Source organism: Zalophus californianus, chromosome X (genome assembly GCF_009762305.2).
Source record: "Zalophus californianus isolate mZalCal1 chromosome X, mZalCal1.pri.v2, whole genome shotgun sequence".
In the NCBI taxonomy this organism is placed as follows: domain Eukaryota; kingdom Metazoa; phylum Chordata; class Mammalia; order Carnivora; family Otariidae; genus Zalophus; species Zalophus californianus.
Window position 1 is genome coordinate 55404751 of NC_045612.1, and position 13718 is coordinate 55418468.

The 13718-nt window shown below is 35.9% G+C and overlaps 1 protein-coding gene and 1 pseudogene across 2 annotated transcripts in view; one reads left to right on the forward strand and one right to left on the reverse strand.

The window, feature by feature from the left end:
* Positions 1 to 11507, forward strand: part of LOC113931176 — a 33631-nt pseudogene extending 22124 nt beyond the window's left edge.
* Positions 1 to 13718, reverse strand: part of PCDH11X (protocadherin 11 X-linked) — a 649257-nt gene that overhangs the window by 565091 nt on the left and 70448 nt on the right. The window lies entirely within an intron of this gene.

Sequence of the window (13718 nt, forward strand, 5' to 3'; positions counted from 1 at the left end):
TTTAAAAAAAAATTAAAAAAAAGAATTATTGGGATCCCTGAGGCAGTGAAGAGAGAGGAATAGAAGGTATATTTGAGCAAATCTTAGCTGAGAACTTCCATAATCTGGGGAAGGAAACAAGCATTCATGTCCAAGAGGCAGAGAGGACCACTCCCAAGATCATTGAGAACTGACCAAAGCACCAACATATAATAGTAAAACTTGCAAATCTTAGAACAAATGAAGACATCCTGAGAGCAGCTAGGGGGAAAAGATTACTTACATACAGAGGAAGAAACATCAGAATAACATCAGACATATCCACACAGACCTGGCAAGCCAGAAAGAGCTGGCAAGACATGGTACTAAATGAGAAGAACATGCAGCCAAGAATACTTTATCCAGCAAGGCTGTCATTCAGAACAGATGGAGACATGCAGAGCTTCTAAGACTAGCAGAAACTGAAAGTATATGTGACCACCAAGCCAGCCCCACAAAAAATATTAAGAGGTGGGGCGCCTGGGTGGCTCAGTTGGTTAAGTGACTGCTTTCGGCTCAGGTCATGATCCTGGAGTCCTGGGATCGAGTCCTGCATTGGGCTCCCTGCTCAGCAGGGAGTCTGCTTCTCCCTCTGACCCTCCCCCCTCTCATGCTCTCTCTCTCCATCTCATTCTCTCTCTCAAATTAATAAATAAAATCTTAAAAAAAAGAAATATTAAGAGGTAGTCTATAAAAGAAGAAAAACCCCAAGAATAATATAGACCAGAAATTTACAGAGACAATCCATAGAAACAGGGACTGTACAGACAATAGGATGGCAATAAATACATATATTTCAGTAGTTACTCTCAACACGAACAGCCTAAATGCTCTCATGAAATGGCAGAGGGTTGCAGATTGTATACAAAGACAGGACCCATCCATATGCTGTTTAGAAAAGACTCATTTTGAACCTAAAGACACCTCCAGACTGTAAGGGGATGGAGAATCATTTTTCATGCCAAGGGACCTCAAAAGAAAGCTGAGGAAGCAATTCTTATTCAGACAAATTAGAATTTAAACCAAACACTGTATTAAGAGATGCAGAGGGACAGTATATAATACTTAAATGGTTTATCCAACAAGAAAATCTAACAATTGTAAATATCTAAGCCCCCACCATGGGAGCAGCCAACTATATAAGCCAGCTGTTAACCAAAATAAATAATCATATCAACAATGATACATTAAGGGCGCCTGGGTGGCTCAGTTGGTTAAGCGACTGCCTTCGGCTCAGGTCATGATCCTGGAGTCCCGGGATCGAGTCCCACATCGGGCTCCCTGCTCAGTGGGGAGTCTGCTTCTCCCTCTGACCCTCTTCCCTCTCGTGCTTTCTATCTCTCATTCTCTCTCTCTCTCAAATAAATAAATAAAAAATAAAATCTTTAAAAAAAAAAAAACAATGATACATTAATAGTAGGAGATTTTAACACTCCACTCTCAGCATTGGACAGATCATCTAAGCAGAAGATCAACAAAGAAACAAGAGCATTGAATGACACACTGGACCATATGGACTTCAAGATATATGCAGAACATTCCACCCTAAAACAGCAGCATACTCATTCTTCTTGAATGCACATGGAACTTTCCCCCAAATAGACCACATACTGGGTCATAAATCAGGTCTCAGCCAATACCAAAAGACTGAGAGTATCCCCTGCATGTTATCAGACCACAATGCCTTGAAACTGGAACTTAATCACAAGAAAAAATTTGGAAGGAATTCAAACACTTGGGAATTAAAGTGCATCCTGCTAAAGAATGATTGGGTCAACCAGGAAATTAAAGAAGAACTTAAAGATTTCATGGAAATCAATGAGAATGAAAACACTTCAGTTCAAAACCTACAGGATACTGCAAAGATGGTCCTAAGAGGGAAATACATAGCCATCCAAGCCTCTCTCAGAAAACTAGAAAAATCCCGAATGCACAAGCTAATCTTACACCTAAAGGAGCTGGAGAAAGAACAGCAAATAAAACCTAAACAAAGCAGGAAAAGAGAAATAATAAAGATTAGAGCAGAGATCAATGAAATAGAAACCAGAAAACAGTAGAACAGATGGATGAAACTAGAAGCTGGTTCTTTTAAAGAATTAATAAGATCGATGAACCACTGGCCAGACTTATGCAAAAAAAGAGAAAGGACCCAAATTAATAAAATCATGAATGAAAGGGGAGAGAACATGACTAACACCAGGGAAATAGAAACAATTATTAGAAATTATTACCGGCAACTATATGCCAGGAAATTAGGCCAACTGGAAGAAATGGTTGCCTTCCTGGAAACTTATAAACTACCAAGACTGAAACAGGAAGAAATAGACAATCTGAATAGACCAATAACCAGTAACGAAATTGAAGCAGTAATCAAAAACCTCCCAAAAAACAAAAGTACAGGGCCAAATGGCTTCCCACGGAATTCTACCAAACATTTAAAGAAGAAATGATAACTATTCTACTGAACTGTTTCAAAAAACAGAAACAGAAGGAAAACTTCCAAACTCATTATATGAGGACAGCATTACCCTGACCTAAAACCAGGCAAAGAGCCCATCAAAAAGGAGAATTACAGACCAATATTTCTGACTGACCATGGATGCCAAAATACTCAACAAGATCCTAGCCAATAGGATCCAACAATACGTTAAAAGGATTATCCATCACGACCAAGTAGGATTTATTCCTGGGATGCAAGGGTGGTTTAACATTCACAAATCAATCAGCATGATAGGTCACATTCACAAAAGAAGAGAAAAGAACCATATGATCCTCTCAATTGATGCAGAAAAAACATTTGACAAAATACAACATTTGTTCGTGATTAAAACTCTTCAGAGTATAGGGATAGAGGGAACATTCCTCAATATCATAAAAACCATCTATGAAAAGTCCACAACGAATATCAGCTTTTCCCCTAAGGTTAGGAACACGACAGGGATGACCACTCTCACCACTATTGTGCAACATAGTGCTAGAAGTCCTAGCATCAGCAATCAGGCAACAACAAAAAATAAATAAAAAATAAAAGGTATCCAAATTGACAAAGAAGTCAAACTCTCTCTCTTTGCAGATGACATGATACTTTATGTGGAAAACCCAAAAAACTTCACCTGCAAATTACTAGAACTCATACAGCAATTCAGCAATGTGGCAGTATACAAAATCAATGCACAGAAATCAGGTGCATTTCTATACACTAACAATGTTACTGTATAAAGAGAAATTAAGGAATGTATTCTGTTTACAATAGCAAGAAAAACCATAAGATACCTAAGAATAAACATAACCAAAAAGGTAAATGATCTATACTCTGGGAACTATACAACACTCATGAAAGAAATTGAGGAAGACACAAAAAGATGGAAAAATATTCCATGCTCATGGATTGGAAGAGTAAACATTGTTAAAATGTCTATCCTACCCAGAGCAAGCTACACATTCAATGCCATCTCTATTAAAATACCATTGGCATTTTTCAAGGAGCTGGAACAAACAATCCTAAAATTTGTATGGAAGCAGAAAAGACACTGAATTGCCAAGGGAATGTTGAAAAAGCTAAACAAAGCTGGGGACATCATTTGCCATCTTCAAGCTATATTACAAAGCTGTGATCACCAAGACAGCATGGTATTGGCACAAAAACAGACATATAGACCAATGGAACAGAATACAGACTCCAGAAATGGACCCTCAGCTCTATGGCCAACTAATCTTTGACACAGCTGGAAAGAATACCTAATGGAAAAAAGACTGTCTCTTCAATAAATGGTGTTTGGAAAATTGGACAGGTACATATAGAAGAATGGAACTGGACCACTTTCTTACACCATACACAAAGATAAACCCAAAATGGTTGAAAAACCTCAATATGAGACATGAATCCATCAGAATCCTAGAGGAGAACATAGGCAGTAAGCTCTTCAACTTCGGCTGCAACAACTTCTTTCAAGACACATCTCCAGGGCGCCTGGGTGGCTCAGTTGGTTAAGCGACTGCCTTCGGCTCAGGTCATGATCCTGGAGTCCTGGGATCGGGTCCCACATTGGGCTTCTTGCTCAGCAGGGAGTCTGCTTCTCCCTCTGACCCTCTTCCCTTTCGTGCTTTCTATCTCTCATTCTCTCTCTCTCTTTCTCAAATAAATAAATAAAATCTTTAAAAAAAAAAGACACATCTCCAAAGACAAAGGAAACAAAAGGAAAAAGGAACTTTTGTGACCTCATCAAAACAAAAACTACTGCATAGCAAAAGAAAAAGTCAACAAAACAAAGAGGCAACCCATGGAATGGGACAAGATATTTGCAAATGACATTACAGATAAAGGTCTGATATCCAAAATTTAAAAAGAACTTCTCAAACTCAACACTCAGAGAACAAATAACCCAGTCAAAAAATGTGCAGAAGACGTAGACACTTCTCCAAAGAAGATGTACAAATGGCTAACAGACATGAAAAAAATGTTAATCATCCTAAACTATCAGGGAAATACAAACCAAAACCACAGTTACATTAGTTAGAATGGCCAAAATTAACAAAACAAGAAATAACAAATGTTGGCGAGGATGTGGAGAAGGGGGAACCCTCTTACACTCTTGGTGGGAAAGCAAGTTGGTACAACCACTCTTGAAAACAGTATGGAAGTTCCTCAAGGAGCTAAAAATAGAGCTACCCTAAGAAGCAACAATTGCAGTACTAGGTATTTACCCCAATGATACAGATGTAGTGAAAAGTAGGGGCACATGCATCCCAATGTTCATGACAACAATGTCCACAATCACCAAACTGGGGAAGGAGCTGAGATGCCCAACAGATGAATGGATAAAGAATAAGTGGTACATATATCCAATGGAATATTATTCAGCCATCAGAAAGGAAGAATGCCTACCATTTGCATTGACATGGATGGTACTGGAGGGCATTATGCTAAGTGAAGTAAGTCAAGCATAGAAAGACAATTATCATATGGTTTCATTCATATGTGGAACATAAGCAATAGCACAGAGTACCATAGGGGAAGAGAAGGGAATCTGAAGGGGGAGAAATCAGAGAGGGAGATGAACCATGAGAAACTAGGGACCCTGGGAAACACACTGAGGGTTTCAGAAAGGAGGGTGGTGGAAGGATGGGGTAACAGGGTAATGGGTATTAAGGAGGGCATGTGTTGTGATGAGCACTGGGTGTTATATGCAATTAATGAATCATTGAACACTACATCAAAAACTAATGATGTACTATGTAGTGGCTAACTGAACATAATAAAAATAAATAAATAAATAAATAAATAAATAAATAAAAGTAGAATTAGGGAACTCAGTGACTTAATAAAGCATAATGACACTCATCTCATAGGAGTCCCAGAAGAAGAAGAGAGGAAAAAATTTGCAGAAGTTTGATTTGAGTAAATTGTAGCTGAAAACTTCCCTAATCTGGGGATATAACCAGACATCTAAATCCACAAGGCACAGAGAACTCCCACCAAAATCAACAAAAACAGGTCAACACCAAGAAATATCATAAAATTTGGAAAATACAGACATAAGGAAAGAATCCTGGAAGAAGCAAGGGAATAGAAAACCCTGACCTACAAGACAAGACAAATAAGGTTAGCAGCACATCTGTCCACAAAATTCTGGCATGCCAAAAGAGAATGGCATGATATATTCAAGGTGCTGAATGGGAAAGATATGCAGCCATGAGTACTTTATCCAGCAAGCCTGTCATTCAGAAGAGAAAGAGAGATAAAGAGTTTCCCAGACAAACAAAACTAAAGGAGTTCATGACCACTAAACCAGCCCTGCAAGAAATAATAAAGGGACTCTTTGAGTGGGAAAGTGAGATTAAAATCAACAAAGACTAGAAAGGAACAGAAAATCTCCAAAAACAACAACTTTACAGGTAATACAATGGAACTAAATTCATATCTATCAGTAATCACTCTGAATGTTAATGCTCCAATCAAAAGACAGAAGGTATCAGAATAGATCTAAAAAACCAAGAAGTATCTGTATGCTGCCTACCAGAGACTCATTTTAGACCTAGAGACACTTGCAGATTGAAAGTGAGGGAATGGCGAAAAATCAAACATGTTAACAGATATCAAAAGAAAGTCGGAATAGCCATACTTATATCAGAAAAACTAGATTTTAACCAAAGACTGTAACAAGAAATGAAGAAGGGCACTATATCATAATAAAGGTGTCTACCCAAAAAGAAGATCCAACAATTGCAAATACTTGTGCCCCCAACTTGGTAACACCTGATATATAAAATATTTAATAACAACTCTAAAGAAACTCTTTGATAATAACACAATAATAGTAGGGGACTTTAACACCCCACTTATATGAATGGACAGATCATCTAAGCAGATAAACAAGGAAACAATGGCTTTGAATGACACACTGGACAAATGGACCTCACAGATATATTCAGAAAATTTCATCCTGAAGCAACAGGATATAATTCCTTTTTGAGTGCACCTGGATATTCTTCAGAATAGACCACATACTAGGTTACAAATCATGCCTCAACAAAAACAAGGTTGTGATCATACTATGCATCTTTTCTGATCACAGTGCTATGAAACTTGAAGTCAATCATAAGAAAATTTTGGAAAGACCACAAATACATGGAGGGTAAAAAACATTCTATTAAAGAATGAATAGGTTAACCAGGAAATTAAAGAAGAAATAAAAAAATACAGGGAACCAAATGAAGATAAAAACAAAACAGTTCAAAATCCTTGGGATGCAGCCAAAGCAGTCATAAGAGGGAATTATGTAGCAATACAAGCCTACCTCAAGAAACAAGAAAAATCTCAAATACTCAAGATAGCCATACACCTAAAAGAGCTAGCAAAAGAACAAATAAAGCCTAAAGGAATTTACTATTTCTTAGTCTTACTGCTTTGGGAAGACCCTGTACTTTAAATCAGCATATATCAAGTTTGAATGTTAAGAAGACAATTGAAACAATTTTTTGGCTGAGGCTCAGAAAAGCACAAAACACTGTCATCTTGACCTTATTTTTCTGCTGCACTGAGGTTTACAACCTATATTTTAATGTGACCCATAATTAATATCATCCTCAATGGGGAATAACAGAGAGCTTTTCCTCTAAGGTAGGAACAAACAGGGATGTCCAATTTCACCATTGTTATTTAACATAGTAGTGGAAGCCATAGCCTCAGCAGTAAGACAACAAAAAGAAATAAAAAGTATCCTGGGGTACCTGGGTAGCTCACTCGGTTAAAAGAACCGACTCTTGATTTCAGCTCAGGTTATGATCTCAGGGTCCTGGGATTAGGCCCCACATCAGGCTCCATGCTCAGTGTCTGAGTCTGAGTCTGCTTGAAATTCTATCCCTCTGCCCCTCCCCCTGCTTCATGTCTTCTCTCTCTCAAATAAATAAAATCTTTTAAATAAAGAAATAAAAAGCATCCAAATTAGCAAAGAAAAAGTTAAATTTTCACTCTTTGTGGATGACATGATACTCTATGTAGAAAACCTGATAGACTCAACCAAAAAAATTGGTAGAACCAATACATAATACAACATTGCAAGGTAAGAATCAATGTACAGAAATTTGTTTAATTTCTATACACCAATAATGAAGCAGTGGAAAGAGAAATCAAGGAATTAATCCCATTTACAATTGTACCAACAACAATAAGATACCTAGAAATAAATCTATCCAAAGAGGTGAAAGGTCTGTACACTGAAAACTATAAAACACTGATGAAAGAAATTAAAGAGGACAAAAGAAATGGAAACACATTCCATGCTCATGGAGTGGAAGAACAAATATTGCTAAAATGTCTATACTACCCAAAGCAATCTATACATTTAATTCAATCCCTATCAAATTACCATCAGCATTTTTCACAGAACTAGAACAAACAATGCTGAAAGTTGTATGGAACCACAGAACACCCTGAATAGCCAATGCAATCTTGAAAAAGAAAAGTAAAGCTGGAGGCATCATAATTCTGGACTTCAAGCTATCTTACAAAGCTGTTGTCATCAAATATGGTAGTGGCACAAAAATAGACACATAAATCAATGGAACAGAAGAGAAAACCAAGGAATGGACCCACAACTATATGGTCAACTAATCTTCAATAAAGCAAGAAAGAATATCCAATGGGAAAAAAAAGACAGTCTCTTCAACAAATGGTGTTGGGAATATTGGACAGCAACATGCAGCAAAAAGGAACTGGACCACTTTCTTAAACCAAACATAAAAATAAATTCAAAATGGATGTAAGACCTAAATGTGAGACAGGAATCCATCAAAATCTTAGAGGAGAAGACAGGCAGCAACTTCTTTGACCTCAACTACAGCAACTTCTTACTAGACACATTGCTTGAGGTTTGGGAAACAAAACCAAAAATGAATTATTGGGACTTGATCAAGATAAAAAGCTTCTGCACAGCAAAGAAAACAATCAACAAAACTAAAAAGCAGTGTATGGAATGGAAGTGGATATTTGCAAAGGACATATCTGATAAAGGGTTAATATCTGAAATCTATAAAGAACTTATCCAACTCAACATCCAAAAAAGAGATAACCCAGTTAAGAAATGGGCAGAAGACATGAATAGACACTTTTCCAAAGAAAACATCCAGATGGCTAACAGACACATGAAAAGATGTTCAACATCACTCATCATTAGGGAAATACAAATCAAAATCATGATGAGACACCACCTCAAACCTGTCAGTATGGCTAAAATTAACAACACAAGAAACCATAGATGTTGGTGAGGATGTGGAGAAAGGATAAACCTCTTGTACTGTTGGTGGGAATTCAAACTGGTACAGCCACTCTGGAAAACAATATGGAGCTTCCTTAGAAAGTTAAAAATAGAGCCACCCTATAACCCAGCAATTGCACTACTAGGTATTTACTTAAAGGATACAAAAATACTGATTCCAAGGGGCACATGCACCCCAATGTTTATAGCAACATTATCAACAATAGGTAAATTTTAGAAAAAGCCAAAATATGTCCATCAAGTGGACAATGGATAAAGATGTAGTATGTGTGTCTTTGTCTGTGCATGTATATTACTCAGCCATCAAAAAGAATGAAATCTTATAATTTGCAATGACATGGATGTAGCTGGATTGTATTATCCTAAGTGGACCAAGTCAGTCAGAGAAAGTCAAATACCATATTATTTCACACATATGTGGAATAAAGAAAACAGATTAACATGGGGGAAAGGAAAAATAGAGAAAAGCAAACCATGAGAAACTCTTGACTATAGAGAACAAACTGAGTGTTGATGGAAGGGAGGTGGGAGGTGGATGGGATAAATTGGTGATGGGTATTAAGGAGGGCACTTGTGTTGATTACTGGCTGGTATATGAAAGTGATGAATCACCAACTTCTATGCCTGAAACCAATATTACACTATATGTTTACTATCAAGAATTTAAATAAAAATTTGAAAAATGCATATATAATAAAAAATAAAGTAATATAAAATAAAACAAAATTACTATGAATAAAAATAAATGCTATAGACGTTAAAAGAGAATAAAGGATATATTATGAATAACTATAAAATGATAAATACATATGGGAAGTGGAAGAAGAATTCCAAAATACAAAACACCATTAAGAAAATTACATATAAAATGAAAAATTGGAAAAAAAATAAATAAAAGAAAGCCAGAGTAGCATTACTTATATTGGACAAAATATACTTTAAAATAAAGTATGTAAAGGGGGCATCTGGGTGGCATAGTCAGTTAAGTGTCAAACTCCTGGTTTCAGCTCAAGTCATGATCTTAAGGTTGTGAGATCAAGCCATGTGCTGAACATGGTGTCTGTTTTAGATTCTGTCCTTCTCCCTTGGCCCCTCCCTCAACTCATGCATGCACACATGTGCACTCTCTCTCTCTCAAATAAATAAATAAATCTTTAAAAAAAAAACACAAAAATGTATAAAGGGTCAAGAAGGGCACTATATAATAATTAAGGGAACAATACAACAAGAGAATATAAGAATTGTAAACATTTATGCACCCAATATGGGAGCACCCACATACATAAAACAGTTAATGGCAAACATAAAGGAACTAATAGATATGAATACAATGACAGTAGCAAACTTTAACACCCCAGTTACAGGGATGGACAGATCACTCAAACAAATAATCAAAAAGGAACAGAGGCTTTGAATTCCACACTGGACCAGATGGATTTAACAGATATATTCAGAACATTCCATCCTAAAACAGCAGAATACACATTCTTTTCAGGTACACATGAAATTTTCTCCAGAATGAATCACATATTGGGCCACAAAACCAGCCTCGAAAAATTCAAAATGGTCAAAATCAAACCACCCATGTTTCTTGATCACAACACTATGAAACTTGAAGTTAACCACAAGAAAAAACCTGGAAAGACCAAAAATACACGGGGGTTAAATAACATGCTACATAAAACAATGAATGAGTAAACCAAGAAATCAAAGAAAAAAATAAAAAAGTACATGAAAATAATAAAAAATTAAAACACAAAGGTCCAAAGCCTTTGGCATACAGCAAAAATGGTTCTAAGAAGGATGTATATAGCAATAGGACCCTACCTCAAGAAGCAAGAATAATCTCAAATAAACAACCTAACCTTATAACTGAAGCATCTAGAAAAAAATAAAATAAAAACCAAACCAGCAGAAGGAAAGAAATAATAAAAAGGAGAACAGAAATAAATGATATAGAAACTAAAAACAAAAACAAAACAAAAGAAAACAACAACAACAACAACAATGGAACAGCTCAATGAAACCAGGAGCCAGTTCTTTGAAAACACTAGTAAGATTGATAAACCTCTACCCAGACTTCTCAAAAAGAAAAAAGAAAGGACCCAATAAAACCACAAATGAGAGAAAAAAAAAAACAAGCAATACCATAGAAATACAAGCAGTTGTAAGAGCATATTATGAAAAATTATATGCCAACAAATTAGACAAACTAGAAGAAATGGATAAATTCCTAGAAACATATAACCTTCCAAAACTGAAGTTGGAAGAAATAGAAAATTTGAACAGACTGATTACCAGAAGGAAATTGAATCAATAATCAAAAAACTCCCAACAAACTAAAGTCCAGGACCAGATTGCTTCACAGGTAAATTCTACCAAATATTTAAAGAGTTAATACCGCCTCTCTAAGCTCAGACCTAGTTTGCAGTGACACGGATAAACACACGAAGAAGGTTGGAATTGTGGGTAAATACAAGACCTGTTATGGCGCTTCCCTCAAAAAAATGGTGAAGAAGATTGATATAAGCCAGCACACCAAGTACACTTGCTCCTTCTGTGGCAAAACCAAGATGAAAAGATGAACTGTGGGATCTGGCATTGTGGCTCCTACATGAAAACCATCACCAGTGGCACCTGGACTTACAACACCACTTCTGCTGTAAAGTAAAATCTGCCATCAGAAGACTGAAGGAGTTGAAAGACCAGTAGAAGCTCCACCATCTGAAACATTGCTAGCCTATAATAAATGGGTTCATTTATGTAACAAAAATTAATTAATTAATTAAAGAGTTAATACCTATTCTTCTCAAACTATTCCAAAAAATAGAAGAAGGAAAACTTCCAAATTCATTTTATGAAGCCAGTATCACCCTGACAGCAAAAACAGATAAAGACACCACACAAAAAGATAAGTGCAGGTTAATACCTCTGATGAAGAAAAATGCAAAAATCCTCAACAGAATACTAGCAAACCTAATCCAACAATATATTAAAACAATGATTCACCACAATCAAATGAGATTTATTCCCAGGATGCAAGAGCGATTCAATATTTGCAAATTAATCAATGTAATACATCATGTCAATAAGAGAAAGGATAAATCCATATGATCATTTCAATAGACACAGAAAAACATTTAAAAAATTACAACACCCATTCATGATAAACATCTTAAACAAAGTAGTTTTAGAGGAAACACACCTCAAGAAAATAAAGGCCATATATGAAAAACCCACAGCCAATATCATACTTAGTGGGGGAAAACTGAGAGTTTTCATTAATCAGACAACAAAAAGAAGTAAAAAGCATCCAGACTGGTAAGGATGGACTGAAATTTTCACTCTTTGCCGATGACATGATACTATATAGAGAAAACCCAAGACCAGAGAAAAACTATTATAATTAATAAATGAATTCAGTAAAGTCACAGGATACAAAATCAATGTCCAGAAATCTTTTGCATTTCTATACACAAATAATGAAGCAGCAGAGAGAGAAAATAAGAAAACATTCCCATTTACAATTGCACCAAAAATAATAAGATACCTAGGAATAAAACTAACCAAAGAGGTGAATGACCTTCACTCTGAAAACTATAAAATACTGATGAAAGTATTCAAGACAACACAAAGAAATGGCAAGACATTCCATGATCATGGATTGGAAGAACAATTATTGTTAAAATGCCTATACTACCCAAGGCAATCTGCAGACTTGATGCAGTCCCTATGTAGAATGTAAGAAACAAAACAAAGGAACATAGGGTAGAAAAAAAGGAAAATCAAGAAACAGACTCTTAACTATAGAGAACAAACTGATGGTTACCAGAGGAGATGAGAGTGGGGGAATAGGTTAAACAGGTGATTGCGATTAAGGAGGGCATTTGTTGTGATGGGCACCGGGTTTTCTACGTATGTGTAGACTCACTAAATTCTGTACCTGAAACTAATATTACACAATACGTGAACTATCTGGAATTTAAATAAAACTTGAGAAAAAAATAATGCAACCCCTATCAAAATACCAACAGCATTTTTCCACAGAGCTAGAACAATCCTAAAATGTCTTTGAAACCATGAAAGAGCCCAAATAGCCAAAGCAATCTTAAAAAGAAAAAGCTGTAGGTATCACAATTACAGACCAACTTATCTTACAAAGCTGTAGTAATCAAAACTGTGTGGTACTTGCACAAAAATAGACACATAGATCAAAAGACCAGAATAGAAAACCCAGAAGTAGACCCACAATTATATGTTCAATTCATCATTGACAAAGCAGGAAATAATACCCAAAGGGAAAAACACAGTCTCTTCAACAAATGGTCTTGTGAAAACTTGTCAGCTACATGCAAAAGAATGAAATTGGACCATTTTTTTACACCATACACAAAAATAAATTGAAAATGGATTAAAGACATAAATGTGAGCACTGAAACCATAAAAATCCTTAAAGAAGTCATAGGCAGTATTGTCTCTGACATCAGCTGTAGCAACATTTTTCTAGATATACCTCCTGAAGCAAGGGAAAAGAAACAAAAAATTAACTATTGGGACTATTCAAAATAAAAAGCTTCCTCACGGCAGAGGAAACAATCAACAAAACTAAAAGGTAATGTACTGAATAGGAGAAGATACTTTGTAAATGATATATCCAATAAAGTATTAGTATCCAAAACATACAAAGAACTTATAAAACTCAACACCAAAAAAGAATTAATCCAACTAAAAATGAGCAGAAAACATGAACAGACATTTCTCCAAAGAAGGCACACAGATGGCCAACAGACATATGAAAAGATGCTCAACAATCACTCATCATCAGGGAAATGTAAATCAAAACTACAACGAAATATCACTTCACACTTACAGTATGGCTAAAATGAAAAGCACAAGAAAAAACAAGTCTTGGCAAGGATGTAG